Raw genomic sequence first — 25322 nt, 5'->3', positions numbered from 1 at the left:
ATATTTACATAACCCTCCCACCTCCCTCCCAAAAACCCACCCACCTCCTTCCCAAAAACCCACTCACTTCCCTCCCAAAAACCACCCACAAAACCCAAAAGTACATAACAACAAAAAAGATAATAAGAACATTTCACAACAATAAATATATCAGGAATATTTCAAAACAAAAACAAAAATAAAGATAACAAGAACATTTAAACAAAACAACCCATTCCCACCCTTTATTAGCGAACAAATAACAAACTATCCCTACTATATACTCTCCCTCCACCCTATCCCTACACAAACAAAAACACTCCTTTACACTTTCTCCACACTGTCCCTTTATCACCATCTATACTCGCCCTGAAAAACAAAAAGAAAAGGTTAATCATTCAAAAATAAAATCAATAGCATAATCTCAATATTTACATTATATACACCATTGTTTCCACTCCTCCAATTTCCATAACTTTCTTGCATTCTTTTCTCCTAACTTTTTATAATCAAAATATGCATAATTGTAAATCTTTCCTCTGACCATGGCCACGCATTCTTTCACTTTAACCACTTCCTGCCTAAAAATCTAAATATTCCGAACATCCCACAAACACTCTTTAATACAATTCACAACAATCCATAACAACCTCTCCTCATTCCTCCCTAAATCACACAAACCATATAACACCATCTCATACGTTACACTATTCACACCAGTCAATCCCTCAACCATCTTCTCCATCCTTTTCCATATTTTCTTCGCATAGTGACATTCCCAGAACACATGTACCACCCTCTCAATCCCCCACACCCCAGTCTCGGACACACCTCACTGTCCACAAACCTTCTCCTCCTCTGAAACTCCCTTGTAGGCAAACACCCATGCACACCCATCCATGCAATATCCTTCTGTCTATTATCCACTCCTTTACAGCACACATTCTTCCAGACTTTCTTACATTCAGCTATTAATAAACCACCTATTCCTTCCACCTCCTCCCTTTCTTTCAGTATCTGCATTACTCTTTTACTCTCACACCATGTACCTTGCGTCACATCTTGCAACCCATACCTCCTCATACACCTTTCAACCCTCACATAAAACCAAGGCGCAACAAAACATACAGGTTTCCTCAAATCGACTTCGCACAGCTTATATTTCCGTAACACACTCCCACACGCATATTTTACCATACACCCTGCAACATTCTCTTTCTCACTCAATCTCACACACATACTTACATACTCCACCACCAGAAATTTCTCAATGCTCACCATACCTTTCCCACCATTCATTACTCCTTTCATTACTTTCTCCCTTTTCAACTTCTCCATCTTAGATGACCAAAAAAAAAGAAAAACACACTCTCACAATTTGTTTCATCACTCTATCTGGAGCTGGAAACACATAATACAAAAATAACAAAATCGGCATCACAACAGCCTTCACAATCAACACCTTCCCTTCCAACAACAAAGTCCTTAAAGACCAAAAATCAACTTTCTTTTTCACTTTCACTAACGCATCCTGCCAACTCTCTCTCCCATACAAATCAGAATCAAACTTGACACCTAAAATCCTCACTCCTCCCTCACAAAACTTCCAACCACATTGTTCAATCCCCCTCCATACACCAAACAATTTACGCTCACTTTTCCCCATATTCACACTAAAACCACTCGCCATACAAAAATCTCAATCAACAACTTCACTCTTTTTAGCCCTGCCATATCTCTACAAATCACTGTAACATCATCCATATATCCTATTACTTTCAAAACCCTGCCACCACTCCCTTGCACCTCCACCCCTCTCACACACTTATCTTTCATCAACATCCTCAACAAGGGTTCAATCACACAAATAAACAACACGGGTGATAACGGGGCAACCCTCTCTCACACCCGACCCAATGCTTATATCACTCGTCATCCACCCATTCACCAACACCTTACTTACCATACCTCTATACAAACACTTAATCCACCCAATCAACACCTCAGGTAACCCCATTCTCCTCAACACTTTAAACATAAAATCATGCGACACTCTGTCATACGCTTTTTCAAAATCCACAGCCAACACTGCCACTTCCTGCTTCCTCTCCTTACAAAACCATAACACATCCCTCAAGCTCACCAAACTTTCTGCAATAGACCTCCCAGGCACCTCACATGCTTGCTCCTCCCCCACCAATTTCTCCACCACCGCATGCAACCTATTCGCCAAAACCTTCGCCACCACCTTATAATCTACATTTAACAATGATATAGGCCTCCAATTTTTCAACTCTCGCTTGTTACCTTTTTTATACAACAAAACAATCACGCTTTTTAACATAGATTCAGGCATCCTCCCCTCTTCCAAAACTTTCATCACCATCTCATACACGCAGTCACCAATCATCTCCCAAAACGTACAATAAAACTCAACTGGCAAACCATCACTCCCAGGCGTCTTACCTTTCTTCATACTCCCAAGACATTCATCAACTTCACCTTTACTCACTTTCTCCCCTAACATACTCTTATCCTCCATATCCAGACACATCTCCACCTGCTCCAACACTTCCTTCTCAACCCTCTCATCCCTCTTCTTTTCCATATATAAATCGGAATAAAACTTCCAGATTTCCTCTCCCAACCTCTCTTTCCCACTTACTACCTGTCCATTCTCTTCCAATACACTTGACAAATCCACCTTCCCACCATACACCTTTTTAAAGAAAAAACGCGTACATTTCTCATCCTTCTCCTTCACTACCATCCTAGCTTGCAAAATAATCTCTCTCCCTCTCCGCTCCATAAAGACTCTCAATTTTCCTCTTGCTTCCACTAATTCACACCCCACATTCTCTCCCCATTCCCTTAGTTCTTCCAAATATTCCAATCTCTTCAACCACCATTCATACGCCTCACATTCCTTTTTCGCAATCTCACAACCTTTTGTTACAAAAAACCTCTTAGTCTGACCTTTCACCCACTCCCACCACTCGATCACACTTAAAAAATCATTCCTCCTCCTTTTCAGTTTCCCAAAAAACTCAACATACTCTCTTCACACCCTCATCCTCCAACAATTCCACATTCAACTTCCACACACCTTTACCATACATTACCTCCTATTCCATACTCACAACACACTCGATCTGACCATGGTCCAAGAAAGGCTCGCGCTGAATGACAAAGGATTCCGGCTGTAAATTTTTTGAAATGAAACAAAAGTCAATTCTAGATTTTACAGTACCCTTATCACTAAAATAAGAAAAACCACCACCTTCACCCACATCCCTTAACCCAAACAACCGCAAAATCTCACCCAACTCCTTCCCAGACTTATCCACATCCCCACCAACGCCTCCACCCCCACACCCATCCCCATTACGTAAAATACAATTAAAATCCCCCAACACAATAATAGGATCCCTCCCCCCCAAAAAAAGTTCATCTTCTCAAACAAATCCAATCTCCCCTTTTTATCAACTGGTGCATACACACAAAATAACTTAAAACAAACACCCCCATACTCCAAAATAACAAATAAACATCGTCCCACCTCCACCTCCACCTTCCTTAAAATCTTAATTTTATTATTTTTAATCAGAATCCCCATGCCACTATTCCTGCTCCGACTCAACGACCATACCGCATCCCCCTGGGTCCATCTTGCAGTGTATGGTTCCTCCCTCATGTTGCAGTCCTGTAAGCAAAAGACATCGTCAGCATAACCAGATAAGATATTAAAAATTACTGCCCGTCTAGATGCCATCCCAATACTTCTGCAATTGAGGGAAGATACCCGTAAGCGCATAGAAAATTAGGAAGGGATCATATTCCTGTCATGATTTTTTCTTTTTCTTTCCTACTTTGTCCCTGGCCCTAGTCCTAGGTCCCACCCCTGACCCAGGACTCACCCCTCTGTTTTTTTCTTTGCCTTCCCCTTTGGTACCCTGCAGTACCCTATCACCTCCTGCAGCTCGAACACCTGACCAGTGCTCACATAAGATGGTGCCTACGAGGAGTCCGAGTCAATCACCACATCCGATGCTTCAGGGCCCGGAGAGTCCGGGAAGGAGCCTATGACCTGGGAGGACTAAGCCATCTTTCTTTTTAGGGAGAGCTGCCCCACCTCCATCTCCTCCTCCTCCTCTGAGTCCTCCGATTCCTCACCGCTCCCCTCCGACTCCCCCTCGGCCAGGAGGTGCCCAGGGACACTCTCCTCTGGTACAGGAGAGGCCCCTTCCTCCCTCACGGTGTCAACAGGGGAGGGACCTGGCTCACCCTCCATAGGTGGGCAGACATCAGCCCGCACCACTACTTCCTCGGGCAGCACTACGGCCTGCTCTACAGAGTTCACGACGGTAGTTGGAACGGAAACCAGTCTGGCCACATCCACATAGGATAACACATGCTTGCCCACAACCACCTCCACCTCCACAGCTTTTTCCGCCACAGCTTCTGGAGTGGGCTCAGACGCTCTGTTTACCTTCGGGCACTGTCTCGCAAGGTGCATCCTACTACCGCAGATGTGGCAGCTCTTCTTCTCCGGACACTGACCGGCTCCGTGACCCTGCTTAAAGCAATTGCGGCATGTTAACCCAGCCTCGCACTGGTCTTTGGTGTGCCCGAAAGCAAAACACTGCCTCCAGAAGAGGGGCTGGCCAGGGTACCAGAAGTAGCCACAATTCCTCCCAATGGAGAAGGACTGAGGGGGGTACCTGACACCACCTATACCCTCCTGATCTGCCCTAAAAGTCACCCAAAATTTTCGCTGCCCGTTAAAGGTACCTAGCACATTCGTCAGCTTCACGCCTGCTGAAACTGACTCGCAGTACCTGAATAAAAAGGCAGTGATTTCCCCAACCTGTACAAAAGGATTGTACATATGCACAGTGATGGGGACCCGCACTTTCGTCTCACTCGACAGGAATGTGATCCCTTCCAGCATCTCGTCGCCCTCTTTCTTGCCCTTCCGTAGCATACATGTCTGCAGATCTTCCTTTTTCCAGAAAGTAACATCATACATTCCAGTAGTAGGGAAACACTGCATGCAAAAAATGGCTTCTTTCGGCATCCCAAAAAAGTCTTTAATCAACTGCTTCTGAATGAAGTGCAATCTGATCTCGCTCTGTCTAGGCTCAGCCATGACCAGCCTCAAAGTGTTTGGTGCGCTCGGCGGCCCCACCATACCTACGCCCACCAATCCCACAGCCAACTCATGGATGGTAGGGAAAGGCGATCACTCTCGCACACTTCCAGTGGCGTCCCCCCCAATAGCAGCATGGGATGCACCCGAAGGAAACACCCCAAGGCCGAGAGGGACTGGCACCGGTCATTACCTAATGACCAGAACAAGGCAGAAACTACACTTGATCTTAGCCAAAAGGCTGTTTACATTAGCATCTCCCCTTTCTTCCTCCCTGTGAGGCAATCGCGGGCATCCCCGCGGCGATCGAGTCCGTGGGACCCACGAACCGACTCACAGATCTTGAAATGTTGATGTCTTTTAATATCGATCATTCTACTTGATCGTAGACTTTTATGTATATCCAATAAACTATTTTTCACATTATATCAGTGTTTGTTGCCTCTAAAGTCCCATTGAAGGGGGATTTCTTCTTTTCTTAATCATATTCTAGGGATGTGGCAACTACACTGTTTCAACCTGATATGGTGAAATCCTCCTTTTTGCTCTGTCAGCGTTTGAGACACCAGGGCAATGGCCAGGACCGGCAGAAGCGCCGAACCCACAATAGTGAACATAGTGCAGCTCAGAGACTCTGCCTTTCTGTCAGCCGGATCTTTAAAAGCCAGAGAGTCTTCAGTCGGAATCATGGTGGCTTTGTTCAATCGAGAGAGCAGAGGATCCACCACAGATGGAGTTGTCCACTTCTTGAGAAGACTCTCCTCAAAAGGATAACGCACAGTGAAGCACTTTGGGACCGCAAAGGGACATTTTGGATGCTCCCATTCCTTATAGACAAACTTTTCAAAAAAGGAGGAACACTTTTGCCACACGGGACGGATTGTAAGTGCCAAAAGGGACGGCACCTCCACCGCAGCCGCGGCTGCATGCTCCATTTTTAAAGTTTCCCGCACAGAAGCAATCAGTGCGCCTTCTTGTGTGCAACCACCAGGGCAGAGGAATAATCCTTACTGTCTGAAAAATCTAGGAGCGTGGCCACAGACCCCGCAGGGTGGGCCCCATCCAGGGCAGCCGAATCAGGGTCTGACAAGACATATGAAGCAGGGGAAGGCGGGGGACGCTTCTTGCTAGTCCGCTGCCCAAAGGCCACCTCCACCAGGACACAAAGGACTCCAGGGCTGCCGTCAGTGCATCAACGGATGGCTGGGACCCAGAGGGACCTGCAGCATCTCTGATAGGGGCTCAGGTGGGGAAACATGCTCCTGAGACTCCATAGGGGAAGAAGAAACCCCCCACACCAGAGCAACCACTGCAAAGGGACACCCCCTATCCCGGTAGTGATACCGGAACACCAGGACACCCCACAGCCTGCAGCAGAGAGAGGAAGTGACCCCACCAGACTCACCACCCCACCGGCATAGTGCTTGCTGTCTCAGGTGTAGACCTGCACACACATGGCATCTGTGGAAGAGGATAACACAGGAGTCCGCACCGGGTTAAAAGGAGGAGTTTCCGCCTGCTAAAAATGCCATCAGGGCTACACAGTAATGGCCGATGCTGCCTGAGCACAAAAACCACCAAATCATGGCTACATAAACATGGCCACCAGCCATCCAGGAAAAAAACAACAAACAAAAAATTTCAATTTGCCAGCACTAGAGATCCCAGCAGGGAACTAGGTCCTTACTCCTGACTAGGCAGAAAAAAACTGAAGGCCTATAGCAGAGAGGGTGGTGTATATCACCTAGGACTGCCAATGGGCATAACCAAGTCTTTTTTCTGCCTAGTGTCCTACTCCTGTAGGTGGCGATATAAGGAAGTGCTGTGTCTGTCAATGAACAAATGAGAAACTGCAGTGCCGCACCGATTAGAACGATGCAATTGAGGCCGATTTGACATGTCAAATCGCACCAATGTGAACCAGGGCGGACACATACAACACTGCCTATCCACCAGCTGAATTAATTACCTGCAATTCTCCACAGCTGTTATATATAAAGATTCCACCTTTATCATTTACTTGCAGGTGTGCTGAAGAGATTATTTTTTTTGGTGCACAAATACATATAGAAAATATAAGATATAAAAGAAAGATATTGCACTTCCCCAAAAAGAAAAGAGAAAAAAAAACAACAAACAAGCTCAATAATGTACTTTTATTTTGTTAGCAAAAACAAAATTATGTAAATATTCTACAGGATATATGTGCTACATTTAGCAAAACAGTTAGCAATTGGGTTTTAAGGGCCCTGCTCATAGGAGCGTACAATATAAAATTTGTCTAAACCTTAGAGTGGACACAGGTTTACTTTCAGTGTATAACGGGTAACATTTCATAGTACAACTACTCACCCACCAGCCCACATCATTTTTATCTGCAAGATTATAGAAACATACTTAACAGTCATTATTCTTGCAAAGCATTCCGAAATAGTATTAAAAAAGGCACATATTCAAAATATAACACCCACCACCAGCCCACAATCCACACACAAACATACATTGGTGAGTATGTTCTGCTGGAATCTGCATTTCTGTGTACATGATTAAGCAATGAGATCAAAGAGTACCAAACCATGAATGGAATGAATGAAACAGAAAAAATACAGACACAACACTGACAGCATGGCCACATAAACCCACTTTTGATAGAAAAAATGCACAAGAATTTCAGCAAACAGCCCTAGTTGGGCATATGTCAATATGCACAATATCATTTCTTTTCCCCCACAAATCACAGCAAAAAACCTGGCCTCTGCACAGTCCAAACAAAACCCCCACTGCAGCCCTTTATATAAGATACAGTAGGTTGTATTGTTAGCACACTGACACACGCCCAATAGAAGTACACGCCAACCAGTATCTTTCAATCTGTCTCTTAATGTATGTCTAAAGTGATTGCACACGATGAGCAGGAACACATAATACTATTTGCAACTGTGTTAGCCCTTGGCTATGTGCATCAAATCTCCAACTACAGGCCAAAGATTGAAGTCCATTTGCATGCACATAAACAAAGCAACAGCTTTTTAAGCATATGTACCTGTGCAGTGTAAACCCTAAAATTTTAAATGTCCAAGTCCCTGGGCATGATTAGTGCTAACAAACATTAACATCAGTCCTTGGCTGCAATGAGCTTCCAATCTAAAGTCCAAAACTAACTTTCTTACATTAGACACTATTTCAACAGGAGACAAATAAAATGCCAGCGTGTCTTTGGATTGTGGTGAGAAACCCACACAGGGAGAACATACAAACTTCAACACAAGCATTAGGATGTTGGGGAATTGAACCAGCAACCCCAGTGCTGCTAGACAGAATTGCTACCCATTTAGCCAGCGGGCAGCCTCACACATGCTGTATGCATCTCTGTGGTGTGAACCAGCCCTAAGTCCATAGCCATGCTCAGTGTCACAAGCAATATACAATATATTGTCCTAGGTATTGAGACGCCTGCCTTTATACGCACATGAACTGTAATGATATCCCAGTCCTAGTCCGTAGAGTTCAAAATTGATTTGGCCCACCCTTTGCAGCTATAACAGCTTCAACTCCTCTAGGAAGGCTGTCCACAAGGTTTAGGAGTGTGTCTATGGGAATGTTTGACCATTCTTTCATAAGTGCATTTGTGGGGTCAGGCACTGATGTTGGATGAGAAGGCCTGTCTTACATTGTCTTTATGGACCTTGCTTTGTACACTGGTCCAAATCATTTGGTGGAGGGGGGATTTTAGATGTGGGGTTTTTTCTCAGGGGTCGGGTTTTGCCTCTTAGTTCCAGTGAAGGGAACTCTTCAGGCGTCAGCATACCAAGACATTTTGGACAATTTCATGCTCCCAACTTTGTGGGAATAGTTTGGGGATGGCCCCTTCCTGTTCCAACATGACTGCACACCAGTGCACAAAGCAAGGTCCATAAAGACATGGATGAGTGAGTTTGGTGTGCAGGAACTTGACTGGCCTGCACAGAGTCCTGACCTCAACTCAATAGAACATTAGCTAAATTAGAGCCAGGCCTTCTCATCCAACATCAGTGCCTGGCCTCACAAATGCACTTTTGCAAGAATGGTCAAACTTTCCCATAGACACACTAAACCTCGTGGACAGCCTTCCTAGCCTTCCCAGAAGCTGTTTTAGCTGCAATGGGTGGACCAAATCAAATTTTAACCCTACAGACTTAAACCCCATACACACTATTAGATTTTCTGCAGATTTTCATCTTCAGATTTACCAAAACCGTATAATATGAGGTCAAACCTTAAGCGTTTCAATTTGTATGCAATCAGGCAGGCCCTTGCACTACATGGTTTTGGTAAATCTGAAGACAAAAATCTTCAGAATGTATGGGGTCTAAAGCCTCGTACACACGATCTGATTTTCGGCAGGGAATTGTGTGATGACAGACTATTTGCCTAAAATCCAACCGTTAGTACGCTCCATCAGACAATTGTTGTCCAACTTTCTGCCAACAAATGTTGGATGGCAGGCTAGTAAATTTTCAGCGGACAACGGTCTGTTGTCAGATTCTCCTATCGCGTGTACACAAGTTCATCACACAAAAGTCCAAAGTACAAACACGCATACTCAGAATCAATGCTCACCAAACATGACATTAGCAGAAAGAGCACAAAGGGTGGTGCTCAAGAGCTGAAATTCCATGTTCAGACAAAAGTCTTACACTTTGTTAACCAACAATCCGATCATGTATACGAGGCTTTAGACTGGGCTGCCATTAAAGTCCATGTGTGTGCAAAGGCAGGCGTCCCAATACTTTTGGCTAGATAGTGTATCTGGCAAAATTTACGATGGTGGTGGAACTATATACTACATTAAGACATAGTTTTAGGACCTGGGAGATGAGAAAATTTCTCTACAAAAAGCGGCATGTTTGGGATTCAAACACAGATGCTCAGGGATGCTAAGCAGAAGTTCTAACCTCTATGCCACAGAGTTGCCACATGTGAAAACATCCTACACATAAATACACATAAATACTGCATTTCTTTGGACATACAGGTGGTGGAATTACATAACTCAAGAGTTATTCTTGATTTATTCTGTGATATGTGGTGGTTCTTTGTTGGTGAGTGTAGAATAGTGATATTACCCTCACATTTTTGGGAATTACATTTTGATTTCTGATGTTGGTACACATATCAATTTTTTGGGCTCAAATTATGATTTTTGGAAATATGAATATTTATTATGAATTATGAATATTTGGAAATAATAAAAAACACAAAAAATTGTGACTCATTTTAAATTTGCATCAGCAATGGTATTGTTTGTGGTTTGTGTGAGTTTGGGTAAAGATTGTTAATTGTGAGATGGAGAGTAACAAGTGAAAGTGACGGAGAAAAATATATTTTACCAAAACATCAAAACATTCCACATTCTAGCATTCTTAAAAACAAAATAGATTAAGTAGAAGCAACAATGTTGCAAGGGAAATTTATTTCAGAGAAAGATACATTTAATCTCAACATTAAAAGGATTTATTTGGGGAAGTTACAATTGTACCATTAGAATCAATGGCTAAAATTTGCATTGGACTATAATAGCGCCGATTTTCACTTCCAAAAAAGGCTCTTTAACACAGCGCTCATTTTGGTATTTACTATAGCGCCCTGTAAAAAAGACATTGGAGCTAAAATGAGAGCTATTTGCAGGTCTGAGCATGCTCAGTTGTGTTGGCACCTAGCTCAGAGACATTTATCTCTTCTCAGACTTTTAAAGAAGTTTCAGTGTAGAAATCACTTTTTCACACAGTTTAAAATCAGATTATATTTAAACAATATACTGCATATTTCAGTACCATTTAGACAGTTATATCATACTATAAACATTATTTCCATGTGCACTACTCCAGGTTTTAGCAGAGTAAGGGTTTGGGTGCTATTTGTTTTTGAATACTGTTTTAGCACTAATTAGCATGATTAGCACTAATTTGTGGTAATTAACGCTAATTAACGCCACAACGCTATAGTAAATGACCCCATGTGTGTTTAAAGAGAAAAAAATGCATAACACTTCAAAAATGCAACACTTGCATTTTTGGTGCAACTCTGTTGCAGTCTATTACATGCAAAACACAATCTGCTGCGGGAAAAAAGTACCTGGTCCCTTTAAAAAAAAGTGCAGCGCCACAAAATACACACATGTGAACTATATCCATAGGAAACCACGTTAAATGGACTGTAGTGCAATTCTGCAAAACACACCAAAAAATGCATAGGTGTGAATGTAGGGTAAGACTGGTTTAGTATATAATTCACTTTGACCTGACAAAGTGTATATGGTTGGTATAAATGTGAATGTGCTATGTGTGAATAGCTACTGTAGCTATTTTCTACTTTTACTCATCCATGCTGCATATTTTTCATTACCTATACATACCCTTTAGTTAGTGTTTGTTGAAGCAGTATTAAACCTAAAGACAAGAATATATTGCATTTTTTTAGGGTTTTTTCCTTTACTTTCACCTGTTGATCTGTCCAGTAAGCCCGTTATTTTCTTACTTTAACATCAATCTTGGATAATGATAGTGATCTAAATACAGTATCTGCTGGTGACAAGCACTGAGGATCTCATTTGACAACTTTTCATACATTTTTCAATATTACAAGAAAGATTTGGTGCCCTTGTCTGAAACCTACAAACTGATGTTTTGCGAAGCAGCGATACTTTATTGCAAAATGCATTTATTAACAATCATGCCGACAGTGCCTTTCTGGTCTCTGCCATCTTTTATATAGCAGCTCTCCGATACTAGCTACAGAGAGACATTGCTTGAACTTTTGATAAATAATGAGTAGGAGTTTTTTGGAAAGGTCTTTGGAACAATGCCCCCTGGAGTGTTTATGATGTCACATCTGTTTATTACTGCAATCTTGCTTCGAGAGCCTGAATAATGAACTGACCCTCAACAAGATATAACTTATAAATGTATAGAACCAAGGACAGTATTCAGAGGTGTAGCTTGAAGCTTGTGGTCCCTGATGCAAAAGTTGACCTGGGGGCCCCTACTACCACCCGCCACAGCAACATACTCCTCATTACAAACCAAGATACGCCAAGTGGCTAAAGAGTTATTTCAGAGATTTATTTACATATTGAAGGGGTAATGCACAAGATTTTGTAGAAACTGTCCAGTTTAGACATAGTTCCCCCTTACACTGTAAAGGAGAATCCTGCAAAATCTGATATAAAGGGGAATTCTGAGGACACTGATTTAACTGGTTGCCATGGATGTCCTCGGGTTTTAGTAGTTATACTGGGATGATGCATGCAAATACATGCATCATCCCAGTATGGATCTTTTCAGCCAGCAATTCCCAGTAAGACAGAAGTGATTTGAGTGGTGATTTGAGAGGCACCACCCCCTTCCACAGCCTCTGCAGCCCCTGCAGCCTTTCCCAGGCTCTACCACCCCATTGCGAAAGCCCGGGAGCAATTGCTACACTGAACAGAGAGAGAGGAACTGACGTTGTTCATCTCTCTCTGTAACCCCAGAAACCAGGAGCAACGAGTAATTTGTCAATTCCATTTCCGACTCTTTGTTTACCTGGCCGCTAGCGGCCAGGAAAGCAAGCAATCAGAATTATCTGTTTTTGATCAGCTGCATGGGAGGCTAGAGGAGAGATTTGGGGTCTAATAGACCCCAGATCTTTTCATAAGGAGGACCTTTTAATGGCCCATGGTGTCACAAAGGATGTTTTTAAAGTTAATAAAAAAATGTGGTAATGATAGGTGCCCCTCTCCTTGTAATGACATATACCCCCTCCCCTTTTCACCCACCATCCTAGTAAGGACATGGCCCCTGCTTATAATGCCAGATCCCCCCATCTTCTGGTACTGCTCAAGACACAACTAACATCTTGGGCCCCCTGGAACATGCAGCCCCTTGGGGCTCCTCAGGAGGTGTTAGGGGATATTTTACTAACTTTTCTGTCAGGCTCTGTTCACATCTAGGCAGGCAGAATCACTGAAATTCTGCCTGTGATCCTAAAACACACTGTAAAAATTACAAATTGCATCACGCTTGTTCTGATGCCACTCATTTTTAATGGCACTAAACATGGGTGTAATTCTGAAGCTTTAAATCGGGCTGAAATCACAAAACTTGACACTCAAAAAGGAGCAATCACGACAAGGTTTGCCATGATTGCAGTGTGGCTATAGCGGCAGAATCAGTGTAATTGAAAATGTAGAAGATGTAATTGAAAATGAATGGCACCCGAACAAGCATGGTGAGATTTGTCAGTTTTTCAGAGCGATACAAAATGCCCAGATGTGAATGGAGCCTCGGTTTTGGCAGGTGTTTTATTGGTCAATGTGTGTGCTCAAAGCTATAAGTGTTCCCACATAAGCAAACATCCCAGGGTTGGGGGGGAGGGGGCACAGAGTATCCTTGTTAGGTGACTGAGTGTCTTAGTTCTCCACTCTGCTCTGTGCACACATGGTTCATAGCACAGCCGCCTTCTCCCCAGCCAATGAGAGCAGAGGAGGGGTGTGTACAGGGGTAAAGAAAAAGTGTAAGCTGAGTACTGGAGTACAGAGCTCAGCTGTGGGACACAATGTGGATCGGAGCTAGGAGCTCTGGGGGGGGCCATGCAGTATCAAACCATTTACCTTTCAGACAAGTCTTCCCTAAGTCTAGGTTTACATCTATGCCATTGCAGTTGATGCGGTTTTCAGGCGCGTTTTTCAGTTTTCATGCATTTTGCATTTGACATATATTTTTTCTCTTTAAACACACTGTATAAAGCTGGTTGATAAGGAGTAAGGTGGGAAGGCGGCTGCTGTGTCCTTAACAACTGATGAGTCATCAGCTGTCAGTGGGTTTCCTCGATGACAGCTGAATGTAAAAAGAAGGATTGCCTGAAAAAAAATCAGGAAAAAAACAACATGGGATCCCCCCACAAATCCATACCAGGCTCTTTGGGTCTGGTATGGATTTGCAGGGGAACCCCATGCCAAAATTAAATAAAAATGGCATGAGGTCCACCCCAAATCCATACCAGACCCTTATCTGAGCATGCAGCCTGGCAGGTTAAGAAAGGGAGGGGACAAGCGACCCCCCTCCTTTCCTGAACCATACCTGGCTGCATACCCTCAACATGGGGGGATGCTTTGAGGCAGGGGGGGCACTGTCCAAGTTTGGCCCTCTGTCCACTGTCCGAATGGGCATCGGGATTCTGAGGACAACTGTTTAACAGCTCTTACTGGCTAAAGGCAGGCAGTGGTTATCCAAATTAGCAGGTCTCTCATCTAAGGTAAATACCAACACATTTCTCTCTAGTGTCTAGAACTCATCCTCTGATTGGCTGATTTGGCAACTAGACTGTATACACTCCTAGCAGAACAAGGACATTAAAAGTACCCTAGGTAGAAGGGAGCAACTCTTCTAGTCTTAGCAAATGTACGGCTAGCCATGCACACATAGATAGGCTTGCTACTTCTACTGTAAATGCCAGCACTGACTGTTGTTTATAACATCCTTTTCCTGCAGATCAGTCTGCTTAGGAGTAATATTAATCCATTTATTTATCTACCATTTCACTCAGCCCTGATGAATGGGGAGTGTGACAGACCTAGCCGGGAGAGAGACTTTTGGAGGGGACTGAATGCTAGCCTCTTGCCGATCGATCATGGGCCCTGGCATTTGGGGGAACGGTGCTCTTTGTGAGCTGTATGCCTGGGGATCCTTGAGGTGGTATTACTATGGATTCGGGTCCTATCCTGGTCCCCCAGGACACACAGAATCTGGGGTTGGTGTTACTTTGGATTCAGCTCCATGTCCCCCCAAGACACAAGACTCTGGGAACCCTTTATATGCCATATTAGAATAGTGACTGATTCATACCATTGGGACTCCTACTGTTAAATGCTAATGTCATCAATTCCAGCTACCTGTCTGTTGTCTGCTAGAATGTGTATTGTAAATAAGTCTCTAGTATGGGATCTAAGAGTCATTAGATCCCCATTGTTGTTTGTATTAATTAACTCTGCTATTGTGATAATGTTGATTGTGTTTTCTGAGCTACAAGATGGCCAGTCTGGCCTAAAGGTCATGTCTGAGTCATCTAGGCTGTCTAAAGGGATTAGTTAATTAGCCCATGTTAATTAAGTTTCTGGTCACAGCTGTATTGTTAGAGTAATATGAGCAGGAGGTATACACCTCCTCTTTTATTGTATAAAAGAGACTGTATTCCTGTCAATAAAGAGAGATTCCTGGTTGAACTTACATACAGCCTGCCTGGTGTTTGTTCTGCGCTATCACCACTGGATTAGAATGGAACATAGCTGTAGTTCTAATCCCGGAGCATTGGATGACCGAACAATCAGATGTTGCGATCTGCAATCTGATGCTATAGCTGCAGAGGAGTGTCGGGAGAGTGGAACCGAGCGAGCAAGGGGTTTGTTACATTGGTGGCAGCAGTGGGATTTGCTCTCCAGTTACTGGGACACTCCAAACCAGGGTGCAGGAGAGCCACGCTGAAAGACTTACTTGAGAGCCGTGGAGGGAATGGTAGGATCATGCTTCCTTGCTGTGAACACATCCAAACCATCACCTGGATCCAAGGTCCAGATAGCAGGAGAGGAGAGGTACAGATACCAGCCACCATGGAAGAGGAATTCAGAAGGAGGTTGCGAGAGATGCAGATACAGCACAGAGGACCAGTATCAGAGCAGGTCCTGCTGAAATGGTTTGATTTTATCTGCTGTGAACTCTGGAAGGAAGCGCTAGCCTGTGAGCAGCGACACCAGGGAAAAGTTCTCCCCTCCATCCATGTAAGGTACTGGTCGCAGTATAAGGTACGATTGCTGTTATTGGGGGAACAGCCGAACCAGGAGTGGACAGCTGAGTTAAGCAGGCTGATCAAGGCAGTAATGCGGTTGGACGAGAGCTACAGAGCCCTCCAGTGGTATGTAGCCCAAGTGTGCCCGTGGACAGCGGGTTACAGCCCCACGGAAGGCTTTGACTACGATGGCCTGGGATTGTTGTAGTGGAGGCTGTCCAGGGACCCTGACTTTGGGAGTGATCGGGAGTGGCATTTGGAGGAAATAATGGAGCACCGAGAGGGAAGACTGAATGTCTCAGAAGTGCACTGGGCACAGGAAGATTTGGAGTTTCTGGCCGTTCAGGAATGGGAGCTTGAGATGGCCTACAGACAGCTGCTAGACTCTGCTCAGCAGCAGGGTGGGGCTCCCTTTGCCTGGGACTATCAGGAAATACCTGTTGACAACTCTGAAATCCTGGCTGAAGAGTTGACAATGTGGCAGAGTAACAGTGTGCTTTGCCAGCCTGCCCCCGCGGCTATGGAGGCGGAGGTCTTATGGCGGGTGCAGCAAGTGCTGATTGACCTTGATGAACCTGTTTCTGCATTGGATGATCTTGGATGGAGGAATGTGCCTGTCCAGCAGCATGCCAGAGACTCGGCAGTGAAAAATCTGAAGATTGCCATCCCCAAACCTGAAGTGCTGACAACAGGGCAGAGCTCTGCTAACCTCTGCCCAGCACTGATAGCATCTTCTGGGTTCCACGGAGAGGAGATGGTGAACCTTTATCCCCAGACACCAGTTGCAGAGACAGGGGATTTGATAGACTTTTCTGCTGAGGAAGAACAACCTGGTGAGCCTCCAGCAGAAGAAGAGCTGTTATTAGGGCCAAGCTTCACTATGCTCTGCCCATCACCAACAGAAGTATCTGTGAAGTTACAAGGAACTTCCCCAGCTGAAGCGCTGGCAACTGGACAGAGGGTCCAAGATCTCTGCCCTACAGCTGCAGCGGTTTCGGAGGCTCAGGATGAGAAGGAGGTGGTCACTTCCCAGCAGCAGATCAGGATACAGGGGGAGAAGGGAGAGGAGGTGTTCATAGTCCCTCCCCAACAGTTGGCCAGGGTGGAGGAAGTGGTCTTTCCTCCCCAGCAAAGATCCGTGCACCTGGGAGACAGTACCACAGACATATCATCCCAACATCCAGATGAGGGAATGGAAATGGAAGCAGCTACACAGTTTGGGAGTGGAGGAAGCCAGCCTCCTGCCCCAACGGTTAGCTGGAGCAGAGGATGCGGAGTCCCCAGCAGAAGTGCTGGCAACAGGGCAGAGTGCTACCAACCTCTGCCCAGCACCGGCAACAACTACCGGGTTCCAGGGAGGCGGCGTAGTCGGCCTCCCTCCCCAACAGTTAGCCGGAGCAGATGGTGCGGGGTTTCCAGCAGAAGAGCTGGCAACAGGGCCGAGTACTGCTGGACTCTGTCCTCAACTAACAGAGGATGTATTTCCTGTGAAGGTGGATGGGACTTCAGTCTCCACCTGTATACCCCAGGGATGTGGGGTAGTCGGTCCAGTTCCCCAACAGCATGACGGAGGGAGCCCAGACACCCTGTCTTCTCTCCAGTGGCAGAAAGGACTCCAGGGAGAAGGGCCAGTCCAGGCCTCTCCCCAGCGGCAGATATGTTCTCTGAGAGAGGCAGAGGTTGGCTGGATGAGTAATGCTTTGCTTGGAAACATTTGTTTGGGGTACTGTGTGGGTACAGGCATTAGAGGACTGGAACTACTGACTAACTTCGGAGTCAACCCCTCTGGGGTCTCCTCCTGTGTTAGTCTCCTGCCGAAAGGGGAGAAATGTGACAGACCTAGCCGGGAGAAAGACTTTTGGAGGGGACTGAATGCTAGCCTCTTGCCGATCGATCATGGGCCCTGGCATTTGGGGGAACGGTGCTCTTTGTGAGCTGTATGCCTGGGGACCCTTGAGGTAGTATTATTGTGGATTCGGGTCCTGTCCTGGTCCCCCAGGACACACAGACTCTAGGGTTGGTGTTACTTTGGATTCAGCTCCATGTCCCCCCAAGACACAAGACTCTGGGATCCCTTTGTATTACATATTAGAATAGTGACTGATTCATACCGTTGGGACTCCTACTGTTAAATGCTAATGTCATCAATTCCAGCTACCTGTCTGTTGTCTGCTAGAATGTGTATTGTAAATAAGTCTCTAGTATGGGATCTAAGAGTCATTAGATCCCCATTGTTGTTTGTGTTAATTAACTCTACTATTGTGATAATGTTGATTGTGTTTTCTGAGCTACAAGATGGCCAGTCTGGCCTAAAGGTCATATCTGAGTCATCTAGGCTGTCTAAAGGGAATAGTTAATTAGCCCATGTTAATTAGGTTTCTGGTCACAGCTGTATGTTAGAGTAATATGAGCAGGAGGTATACACCTCCTCTTTTATTGTATAAAAGAGACTGTATTCCTGTCAATAAAGAGAGATTCCTGGTTGAACTTACATACAGCCTGCCTGGTGTTTGTTCTGCGCTATCACCACTGGATTAGAACGGAACATAGCTGTAGTTCTAATCCCAGAGCATTGGATGACCGAACAATCAGATGTTGCGATCTGCAATCTGATGCTATAGCTGCAGAGGAGTGTCGGGAGAGTGGAACCGAGCAAGCAAGGGGCTTGTTATAGGGAGTATGTGGCCCCTGAATGTATTGACTGTTCTTTGCCCTGTTTGTTGCAACCAGTTGAACAATAAAGGCTTTGGACGCCTAAGAATTTTTTATTTGGCACTTTGCCTTATTACACTTAGATTTCTCAGTTCAGGTTAATGTCCCCTCTTGAGGGATGCCCATCTCTGTGGTGAGCTGCCAAATACAGGCCAATCGGGCTCACGTAATATCTTTGTCTGCATTTTGAGAACCTTTGAGAAAAAGTGTCCAAGACCCCTTTACCACTACATCTTTTATAATTAAGATTAACTATAATTAATATGGTAATTAATTATTATATTGCAGTTACCATCTGTCAAAAAATTTTCCACCCAGCTTAGTAATTTTTAAATAGTGGTACTGACACGGCCACCCATATCTTGAATTTCTTCCAATGTAACAGGAATTTGATGAATTTGAGGTTCAATCCTGATGCAAGGTACATTCAAATCTGTTTTCTGTCATCAGTAAACAGGAAGAATCATATAAAGACAGATGGTTGAAGTAGGTGACAAGGGCAGACACAAAATAATGTAAGAATTACTGACAGCCAAAACCTTGGCAATTGACCAATGTACTCTTTGTGATTTGGGGATGATGAGTGAGAGAAGTCCCGATACATGGTTTACCTGTGATAAATATAGGCTTTAGGCACCATGTACAGATGTTTCCAGCCCCAATACGCTCAAAAAATGGCAACTGCTGTTGCAGTTATGTAAAAAAGCTCAACATCTCCTCTAACTGCCTATAGGAAAAGACAGGCAGGCACAGCAAAAGATGCACGGCATGCAATGCAGCATGCAAAATGACAAATGAGCAAAGTTCATCTTAAGCTTTTGTTCCACAAAAACATTAATCTTGTAGTCACACTCTGTATCGTTCTGTAAATTTACAGCGTACTTAGATTGTTAATGAAAACAGCAACACTGATATATTAAAAGGAATTATACAAAAGGTAGGACATCTGTTTCCTGAGTATCAGAATATTTCTTTAGCCCAAACGTATTCCTCATATTCAATCCATGTTTTCATCAATGAATGACACCTGAACAATATCATCTTCATTTATTAATATTAGGGCGATTTTGTATAAGTCAGGTCTGACCAAAGGATTTATTATCTCCACCTTCTCAAGTCCTCCTTTCTTTCCTTTTGTAGTTGCCTAACAAATCATTTGATCCCTTCATCAATGCCATTTGACTAGAATAATCTAACTATAGTCAGTTGCTGTTTTTTGATATGCAAATGTACTTTGCTGGTGATTTATATCAATTAACTATGAACTGTAATATACATTTTTTTTCAGTATAGCAAATCAGGCGCATAAAGGGGCAATTTTCTAATAGTTCGTTACCTCATGAGCCTACATTTTTTTTTAGACAATCAGTTTGAAAGTTTTGTTAATCAGATTTGTTAAATATTTATAAGAATGGATAAGATGTGTTTATTTCTACCTAACAAGTCTGGTATTTATGAGTTAGGATGGTGTATCTGAAAAGTGTGCTAGTTTTTTTTTTTTTTTTCTTATATTCCTTTTTTACCTGTTTCAAGAAATTAAGTTGACAGCTGTGATTGCCAAGGTTGCATTTGGGTTTCAGGTTGGAGTCCCTTGAATCCCGGTTAAGTGCGGTTATCTCAGCACTGTGTTAATAAATCAGCATTTAAATGTCATGTTACAGACTGCTGCAGTTGCAAGTGCTGAAATCACCCCTAGGCCACCAGTTATTTTTTAGTTGGATATATACCAAGTAATGACCTACATAATAATACCCAGAAGTATCTGGGGCTCTAAACATGTGTAGCTGTCACAGTCCTGTCTTGATTTGAATCTAGGTTCCAATAGTTATCTGACACTAGATCTTTTCTAGATCCACACCCTTAGTTGTTACTAAATGGTTCTGCTGACAATATAATTTCTGATCTTACCATAATTGTACATCGATTTGCTTTCACAGGCTCTGCACCTGTTCACCTTTAGTTGACTTGACAGTCTTTGTAGGTCTTGTTCCAGTTCCTGTCACCAACTTCCGTATCCAAGATCCTTATTCAGAGTTTCTGATTCCTTATTTTGAATCCAGTGTTTGTGCTCTACTGATCCAGTGTTTCTATAACATGCAGATCCACTATGACCTCAGTCTCTCTACTGGCTTTATTTTGGCTAATTATTTGTTACTTTGCTTAAACCTGTGCCACAGACCTCAGATTGCTTGCTGAGCATGCTGCTTTTACTGTTTTGGTATTGTTCTTTTGTACTCATACAGTATTGCTGGCTCTGGCTTGCCTTCAGATTATGTCCTGTTGTTAATCTGGTGCCATGTTAGCTGAGACTACCATTGGACTATTTGGCTATAACTTATTAATTTACAATCAAAATCATTGCTACACCTATTCTATTTATGGGACAATCCCTGGAACCATCATTAACTCTAGAAATCATTGTAGAAGTTCATTCTATACATCTACTGTTTATAGGGAAAATGTATATGGATTCTCAGTTTCATCAATGTGCTCTGAAAATTACAATAGGGAATTCTAATTTTGCATTATTAGCCAATAAAATAAAAAATGTCAATACCTATGCACTGCCCAAACTGAACAACATAAAGCATAACTTAGGTTTTGCATTGTTTTATCAGCAGATGCTGCATACACAGCTGTAGCAGCAGAAAGAATGACATTATACCTTTTCAGCATGCCCAGTGAGTGGATAAGCCCTGGGGAACTAAGAGTCTCTTATCAAAGGCATGCTTCAATGATCTTTAGCTTACTATATTCACAGGGGAGGAAAGGTCAAAGCATTAGTCAACAGAACAATTCAAGGCCCATTTTCCAGGTATAAAGCAAAAGCACAGTAACATTTTACTCTGACTTAATAGTTGAGTCTGGATGTTCAGTAGCTAACTGCTAATTCTTTATAGAGTTCATTCATTTGAAAAGAATGCATCTTGGCTAAAAAAGACTGATCTTTTTTATAAACCATATATTTAAATAATAAAAGGAAAAGCTTTAATTGCAACTACTAGAGCTTTCAGATATTTATGTGACAACACTTTTTATTTTCATTCTCACTCTCCTGTGTATGTAACTGTGTTGAGTTTGCAAATTTTGACAGATGAGATCAGATGGTTAATTTTTGCCCCAGTGCTAAGTAAAAGCTACCTTACAAGATTACTGCAGACTATAATGAATGAGGCCATGCTTTATCTGATCAAATAGTCTTCTCTCTTGTGATTTCTCCAATAGCAGTTTAAAGCCTAATCATAGATCTGTAGTGTGGCTGCCATGGAAACCTATGAATGAAGCACTTCAGCAATGGTAAAATACAAGTAAAAAGGGTATTAAAGTACCATTAAATATATTTATTCAAGCTAATGTTTTGAAATTTTATTTTATTGATGCATATGGAAATATGACAGGAGATGTGCTTGAATTGTTCTGTTTTTTTCCTCTTTTAGCAACATTAGCTGGATGTTAATTTTTTGATCTAAGAAATACTAAATATGTGTTTTTCTTGATTCAAATGTACAATGTTATGTGGCCTATAGGTATTCAAAATAATTTAAAAACCTTCCGACCTCTAAATATTTTACCCTGGTATTTTTCTCTTTTGCATTTTGGATTTGTTCATTTCTAGAGTTGTTAAGTATTTTTTTGTCTAATTTGAATTGGTATTAAGAGGTAGCATACACTATATTACCAAAAGTATTGGGACACCTGCCTTTACATGCACATGAACTTTAATGGCATCCCAGTCTTAGTCCCTGGGTTCAATATTGAGTTGGCCCACCTGTTGCAGCTATAACAACTTCAACTCTTCTGGGAAGGCTGTCCACAAGGTTTAGAAGTGTGTCTATAGGAATGTTTGATCATTCTTTCAGAAGTGCATTTGTAAGGTCAGGCACTGATGTTGGACAAGAAGGCCTGGCTCGCAGTCTCTGCTCTAATTCATCCCTAAGGTGTTCTATCAGGGTGAACTGTGGGCAGGCCAGTCAAGTTTCTCCACCCCAAATCACTTATCCATGTCTCATGTATCTCATGTATCATGGACCTTGCTTTGTGCACTGATGAGCAGACATGTTGGAACAAGAAGGGGCTATCCCCAAACTGTTCCCACAAAGTTGGGAGCTTTAAATTGTCCAAAATGTTTTGGTATGCTGATGCCTTACAGTAAGAGTTCCCTTCACTGGAACTAAGGGGCCAAGCCCAACCCCTGAAAAACAACCCCTCACCATAACCCCCCCTCCACCAAATGATTTGGACCAGTGCACAAAGTAAGGTATGGATGAGCGAGGGTTTGGGGTGGAGGAATTTGACTGGCCTGCACAGAGTCCTGACCTCAACCCGATAGAATGCCTTTGGAATGAATTAGAGCGGAGACTGCGAGCCAGGCCTTCTCCTCCAACATCAGTGCCTGACCTCACAAATGCGCTTCTGGAAAAATGGTCAAACATCATCATAGACACACTCCTAAACCTTGTGGACAGATCATCATGTAGGTAGTAGCAAACAATGTATAGTCAATCTATAGTGTAGTATTTTTGTCTCAAAATATCAAAAGTTTGTATTAGATAAAAAGAACATATGTGTACCTACATATGCATGATTGCTTGAAATCAATGCAGGTTGGCTACTGTTATTAATGCATGTAAAGAATATAACTGCATCCATACAAATTTCTTTGATGGATTGCTCTTTAGGCATGGGGATGCCCTAATGCCGCGTACACATGAGCGGACTTCTCGTCCGCCTGAACTCCGAAGAACGTTTCGACGGAGTTCTGACGGAGTTCCAACGAAACAGACTTGCCTACACACGATCATACCAAAGTCTGATCGTTTCGAACGTGATGACGTACGACCGGACTAGAATAAGGAAGTTCATAGCCAGTAGCCAATAGCTGCCCTAGCGTCCTTTTTTGTCCATCAGACTAGCATACAGACAAACAGATTTTTCGATCGGACTCGAGTCCGTCGGAAAGATTTAAAACATGCTCTATTTCTAGGTCCATCGGAATTTTCGACAGAAAAGGTCCAATGAAGCCCACACACGATTGGAATGTCCGGAATCGTTCCGTTGGACCTTTTTTGCCGGACAGTTCGCTCGTGTGTACGTGGCATTAGACTACATTGGTAATCTGATTGTAGCAGTTTTAGTTTGATAGAAAACTTTAGTTTTATTTAAAAAAAAAAACCTTTGCCGAAGTGCTCTTACTGATATGCAGCATGGGAATTAGAGAATTCATAATGTCAGAATATCTTTTATATCAAAAGTGTTAAGGAACACATTGGTGTAAATGCCAGAAAAAAATGTTGTTTAATAAAAAAACTCTTAAATTAGGAAACATAAAGGCATGATTTACTATTCTTTACAGAAATGCGTTATTATATGTCCCCTTACTGTTCAGTTTTCCCTGAAGCTGGTCAGATTTTTTGAGATTTTTTTAGCAGGATATTACATGCAACTCCCCAACTTTAGTATCATAACTGGAAAATACTGCCACATTTTATAAACCTTTAAATTCATTTCAAAATAACAGAAAATAAGCATTTGGATAACATTCAAAAAGAATATTAGCCTAAGGGTAAAGCTCTTTCACCAATTGCAAACGTTCCTGGGCAGTTCTGTAGTTTTATTAGAAAAAATAGGCACATCATGAAATCTATCTATATGTGTCCTAGCCAGGTGGTCAGATAAGAAAACAGTGATCTTATAATTTAGCGTACTAAACACTTTTGGATTAAATAGTGTACTGTATAAATACATCAGATGTGACCATTTTGGATTGAGGCGGGTTGACTCTAAATTTAACGTCAGAGTCCCCACCACTAGTCTCCTGATGCTGATCTTTTAAACCACTGCTAGTAAGCTGTTTTGATTCTGCTTTGAAAAAAGCTCATGCTAAAAGCAACAGGTTTCTAACACTGGAAATATATCTCACGAAAAGCCTGAGTATCTCCTGAAACTACAATAGCTCCCACACACTTATACATAGTGAAAAAACAGCTGAATGTCTAAGGTCAAATCTATCCTCTCTTTTAGTTTAGGAACATTGGAGCATTCTGGGTGAAAGCGTGAAACACCTTTAAAGCATAATCGAATTACTCACTAATTAGACACCTGCAACAGTTTATAAAATGTAATGGTAAAACATCATGTCAAAATGTACACAGGAGGTGACTGAAATTATCAAGTAATTTTTTGAATTGTGACCCTAAGAGTTGTTTGCCCAGTTTAGTCATCATTATGTAGTTCCTAATTCTAAACAACAAATAATAAAAGTGTCTTGTCAACACTAAAACTTCAGACAGGAGTTATGACCCTACAACTAGAGTATTCCAATATTCTACATAAAGCTACATTTAATGTTCTACAGTGACTAATGTGAATGCACAGTTCGGTAGCACAAAAAAAGTGTAATCTCCTGTAATAAAAAAAATCTTGCTATTTTATAAAAAATTGCCGTTGCTTCCTTTCAAGCTAAGCTAAAAAATAAATTCTTGAGTTACTGGGTCCAGTCTACAAAGCCTTCCCTAAGTTTGAGTTGACAAAGTTGACAAACGTTATCTTTTTTTAGCCTCCCTATCCACGGGTTCTGTTTGCCTTTTGTGGCTGTTTTGTGTTTTGATAGCATAATATGAAAGCTAAACAGTAAATTGGGGTTAAAATGGAGTGTGGGCAGAAAATTTAAATTTGTTCATGG

This window comes from Aquarana catesbeiana, linkage group LG08 (genome assembly GCF_042186555.1).
Source record: "Aquarana catesbeiana isolate 2022-GZ linkage group LG08, ASM4218655v1, whole genome shotgun sequence".
NCBI classification, from domain to species: Eukaryota; Metazoa; Chordata; class Amphibia; order Anura; family Ranidae; genus Aquarana; species Aquarana catesbeiana.
This window is presented reverse-complemented; position numbering follows the sequence as displayed.